Genomic DNA, 5904 nt, shown 5'->3' with positions numbered 1-5904 from the left:
GGAATGTCTAGGACCAGCAGATGGCGCACTTGCACAGTCCACACATTTTCCAGGTTCCCAGGTTAAATGGTACTGATTAACATCCAGAAACTACAGCTAGTGATGTTTGAACAAATTGCAACATTTTCCAGGTTACTGAAACCACAGCATTTTGTGAGCTGGAATACTTGCTAGTATTTAAAATGGTTAGAAAGGTTATTAATCTATAATACTTTTTATTGCTAACAGCCCCTTTCACCTGGGCATCAAAAAGCCCTTAATACATTGGCTCTTTTTTTGGGAGGGGGTGGTGGTGGAGAAATTAGGGCAGATGCTCAATTGGCTAAGATAACAGCAGAACTAGTTCAAATAATTCAGGCCATACACCTTGGTGAACTTTTTACATATCTGTCCTTTCTTCAGTGTTGTCTTGGTTGTGGAGGTGTGTGTGTGTGAGTGAGTGTTTTGGGTGTGTTGACTGGGGATATGGAAGGAGGAACTGACATGTGCACCTTGGAGCATTGCCACCTGCCATGATGACTGAGACATCTGACCACCACATCCTATATTCATAACACACTATGTTCACACACACACACAGTGATAATAAGAGCTGACTTTTATTGATTACATTGTTGAAAGTGTTGTTTTAATCATTTTTCATATATTAATAATTTAATCCAACAACCCCATAAAGGAGGCAGAGAAGGCAAATAACTTGCCTAGAATAATGGATAATTTTATTTTTCTAAACTCTAAAACTAATTTGGACATCAAAAATTTTTTTTTCTGGTGGTAACCACTTTTTTTTTTTTTTTTTTTTTGAGAGAGATTTTTGCTATAGGGTTTGTGCACTTGTTGGAGAGAAGGAGAGACAGAAAACTAGAAATCACTCCCTGAGGGGGAATGGCCATGCTATAATCCCTTTTCCTCCATTCTCATCTCGGGATCTTGCCCACACCCCCCACCACACACACACGCCCAGCGTGAGTTTTTTAAAAGTTGCTGGGTCCAGGACTCAAACTGCAGGTGACTACATGGGAGTCCTGCAACGGAACCATTATGCCATCTGCTGGTCCCAGTAACCACTTTTCGACTTCAGATATATTCCAGGTATTACAATAGGTCATGGAATTATTTTTATTGTAATGTTTAAATTACTAGGAATGCATGAGAGCTTTGCTCCTATCATGCCGGGTTTGGTTAGATCAGTTTGTGACACTATTGTTGGTCTAGAAAAGTTTCTTTCACAATCTCATGCTTTGAAGGAATAGTTCACCAGGAAATGGATGCCTGGTACAGACATTAAACATTAGGTCACTTAATCCTCATCAGAATGGTAATGAGCCCCATTTTATAGATGAGGAAACCAAGGTTAAAAGAGGAATGCACAAGGCCAGCAGGTGATGTGGAGGTTAAAGCAGCTGAATCTCACATAGCTGACTTTGCCATTTGAGTCCTGGACCTGGCAGCTCGAAAAACATGCTAGGCATAAGTGTGTGGGTGCCCAAAATTCTAAGAGGAGAATGGAAAAGAAGAGCCTGTGGCATGGCCATCCCTTTGGGCGGTGGTTTCTCACTAGTCTCTTTCTCTCTCTCCAGTGATTGCATGTGCTCTTTAACAAAATTTAACAAAATAAAATTTTAAAAGGGTTGCACAGTTAATAAGTGGCAGGCCAGGGTTTAAACCAGCTTCTTGCTGCTGATTTGTGATCATAACCACTAGGCTTCCCATTTCTACCAGTAGGAAGCAGATATGCTGATAGGATGTAGGCAATTTAACCAAAGTGAAAGACAGAAACACACTGTTATAACAATGTCTTTTTCTTACCTAACAAAAATCCTCATATAGTAAGTAATTTCTAAAAGTAAAAATACCTAACTGGGCCATTAGCCTTGATAAAGGAAACTAGAAGCTATAAGGAACGGGAAACTGCTGAGAGACCTACACACACACACACACACACACACACACACACATATAATTTTTTAAGAGAGATTTTTGCTATAGGGTGCATGCGCTTGCCAGAGATATAGAAAGAGAAACAGACAGAAGGTGAGAAATCACTCCCCAGGGGGGATGATCATGCTGCAGTTTCTTCCTTTCCATTCTTCTCTTGGGATTTGGGGCATGCATGCACATGCGCCTGCATGAGTTTTAAGTCACCAGGTCTGGGACTCGAACCGCGATCAACTACGTGGGAGTCTAGTGATGTAACCGTTATGCCATCTGCTGGTTCCAACTACAAATGAATATTAAAGTGTGGATATTTACAAAAATGATTTATTCTTTTGAAAAAGAAAAGGAAGTTGCTCTAAGAATTTTGTTCTGAAGACAGAACAAATGAACCAAATAGAGAGTGATTATTCTAGAACATTGCTTAGAGAGCCATTTCTTGCATTGAGCAGTGCTAAACAAAATGGTTCTCTTTCAGTGTTTAATAAGTTGGAATCAATTAATAAAAAAAGGAAGTTGCATTCCTTCACAGCTGTGTTTGAATGGGCATCTATGGTCTTTGCCATTCTCTTTCTGTGACTACATTGTCTTCTACTGCACCTTTCCTAGATAAAAACAAAACAAAACAAAAACAAAAACAAACAAACAAGCAAAATTTCTCCAAAATTAATGCATGATGAATCACTTGAGAATCTTCTTAAAATTCAGATTCTGATTTGGTAGGTTGGGGATGGGTCTTGAGATCCTGCTTTTTTTTAAAAAAAAAAGATGTTTCTGCCTTAGGGTGTGCTCATTCTCTGGAGAGAGAGGCAGATGGACACGGTGAAAAGGAAAGTGAGAAATCACCCCCCACCCGGGGGTGGGGGGGAGGGTAGGAGGATGGCCACTCCTCAATCCCTTCTCCTCCATCTTCTTTCTGGGATGGCCACTCCACTCCACAGTTCCTTTTCCATTCTCCTTCTGGGATCTTTGGCACGCACCCACACGTGCACAGTGTGATGTTTTTTCCAAGCCACTGGGCCCGGGACTCAAACTGCAGTTGTCCATATGGGAATCCAGCAACATAAACTCTATGCCATCTGTTGGTCCTGAGATTCTGCATTCCTTACCAGGTGCTGGTAATGCTGATCATGGACTGCTGCAAGTGCCTAACCCTTGCTATTTGGGTAGGATTGTCAACCACGGCACCTTGCACATCACACTCCTCCACCCTCTGCACAAGAGAAGTTGCTGTGTGGTCCATGTTTGGCCAAACGAGGTTCTTACCTGGACATTTGTCCTCCTGTCTCTAACTCACACACCTGGGAGGACCTTGGTTTCTAGAGGAGGCTCTTAGGTCAGTTCACTGAGAGGTGCAGAGTGGAAAGGAATGAAGAAGAAAAAGAGAACTAGAGAAACCGGGTGTTGTATGAGTCCTGGAGGGTAGCTCTGTCCTGGACCGTCTCAGTCATCCAAGCCAGTAATGTCCCTTTATATTTAAGCTAATTTGAACAGTTTCTGTTACTTTTTGCCTAATAAATAAATGACTAAGATTTGATATAAAGGAAGAATTCTTTACTGTGGCAGGAAAGTAGTTGCAACTCTTACTAAAGGCCATTTGGAATAGAACAACTACTAAAATTATTTTGGGGAGACTTGTAAGGACAACACTGAATTATTTAATGATAGTGTGACACAGACGCTGACCAGTCAGAACAGACACCAGCCACAGTAACCTTCTTGGGTCACAAGTTGAACAGCAGCCTCAGTCATCTGATTCTTGTTTGTACTAGGTATAGGATTTGCAATATTTTTGTGTTGAAGCTAAATTCTTTTTTTTTTTTTTTAAGAGAGATTTTTGCTATAGGGTGCATGTGCTTGCTGGAAAGACAGAGGGACAGAAAGTAAGAAGACACTCCCCAGGCGGGATGGCCACACCACAGTCTCTTCTCCTCCATTCTCTTCTCAAGATTTTGGGCATGCATGCACATGCGTCTGGTGTGAATTTTAAGCCACCAGGCCCAGGACTTGAATCACAGTCGATGACGTGAGAGTCCAGCAATGCAACCATTATGTCCTCTGCTGGAATTAAATTTTTTAGGCATTTAGTTTTATCAAAGAGGTTTCAAATAATGTACAATGTTCTTTTACTGTTTTATAAGTTAAAAACTTATTTCCTCTCCAATATTTTAATACAGGGTGCTTCATTGTTGTGGCCAGGTAATCACTTTCACATTTTTTTTCTTTTTCTTTTTTCATTTATTTGCTATAGGGAGTGTGCATTCACCAGAGAGACAGAGAGGGAAAGAAAGAAAAAGTAAGAAAGCACCTCACAGGGAGATAAACACACCCCCATCCCTTCTCCTCCACTCTCCTTCGGGCAGGCCCCCACACATGCCCAGTGTGTTTTTCAAGCCTCTGGGTCCAGGACTCAAACAACACAGTTGGCCATCTGGGATCCAGCCACCTTAACCACCACACCATGCAGCTGGCCTACCTTCATGTTTTCTTTCTTCCTTTCTTTCTTTTTTTTTTTTTGAGAGGTTTTCGCTATAGGGCACGTGCGCTCGCTAGACAGACAGAGACATAGAGACAGAAAACGAGAAATCACCCCCCAGGGGGGATGGTCACGCCGCAGTCCCTTCTCCTCCATTCTCCTCTCAGGATCTTGGGCACACATGTACACGCGCCCTGCATGAGTTCTAAGCCACCGGGTCTGGGACGCGAACTGCGGTCAACTACGTGGGAATCCAGTGACATAGCCATTACGGTAACTGCTGGTTCCCATGTTTTCTGAAAAATTCTTTAGAAATTTCTCCTAAAGTTACTTTCAACATATTAACTAACATTTAAATGAAACTGTCTTACATTATTCTAAATGTATTAGATGGACAATTTATTAAAATTGCAAATCTATAAACCTTTAATCTTTATAGGTTTTAGAATGTTGGGTGAATTCAAGAGTGATAATAAATTTGATTTTATTACTATTAAACATGATAGGGACCAGCAGGTGGTGTAGTGGTTAAGGTACTGGACTCTCACATGACCAACCACGTTAGAGTCCTGGATTCAGCAGCTTGGAACTTGTGTCAGGCACATGTGTATGTGCCCAAAATCCTGAGAGAAGTATGGAGGAAAAGGAATTGTGGTGTGACCATCCCCTCTGGGGAGTGAATTTTTACTTTCTCTCTTTCTCCATCTCTCTCTGTCTCTCCTGTGAGCTCACATGCCTTAATCTCTCAATACATAAATAAATACATAAACATGATAAAGCCTACCAAAAGAAACTTAAGAAGAAACAATTTCTAGGAGTTTAGCTTTGGTGGGCTCTATCTTTAAATGTGCTATTTATCTTGTCACAAATAGAAGAAATCTTTGTGGACCGTGGATTTGTTGACATGGAGAACAATGATGATAGGGGCATTCTGGAGACTCTTTTTTTTTTTTTTTTTAAGAATTATTTTATTTAACTTTTATTTCTTTATTTTAATTTGACCAGAGAGGAACAGAACAAGAGAGTGAGGGAGAGAGAAAGTTAGAAAGCAAGCCATCAGATCAAGGACTCAGACCACGGTTGGCCTTGTTGGAGTCCAGAGCCCTTAACCACGATGCCATCTGCCGGCCCCTCTGGAGACTCTTAAGCCCAGTCGTGCTTTTAATGCTTTCTTTGCTTACTTAGTTTAGAGGACAGAGCATTACATTAGGAATCCAGTCAAACATCTCTCTGCATTCCACTCTCCACCCCACCTCACCTTTCTCAGCCCCTACCTTCTACTCTGGTCTTTTTTTGTTATCTTTAATTAAATTTTTGCCAGAGAGAGTATGGGCTCTCTAGAGAGGGAGAGGGAAACAGAGGGAGGGAGAGAGAGTAAGAAAGCACCCTTCATAAAGGGCCAGCATTCTACAATCCTCCCATTTCTCCTTTTGGGATTTTGGGCACCCCTGCACACATGCCTGTCATATTTTCAAGCCTCCAGGTCTGGAACT

This window comes from Tupaia chinensis, unplaced genomic scaffold (genome assembly GCF_000334495.1).
Source record: "Tupaia chinensis unplaced genomic scaffold, TupChi_1.0 Scaffold000350_1, whole genome shotgun sequence".
Classification (NCBI taxonomy): Eukaryota; Metazoa; Chordata; class Mammalia; order Scandentia; family Tupaiidae; genus Tupaia; species Tupaia belangeri.
This window is presented reverse-complemented; position numbering follows the sequence as displayed.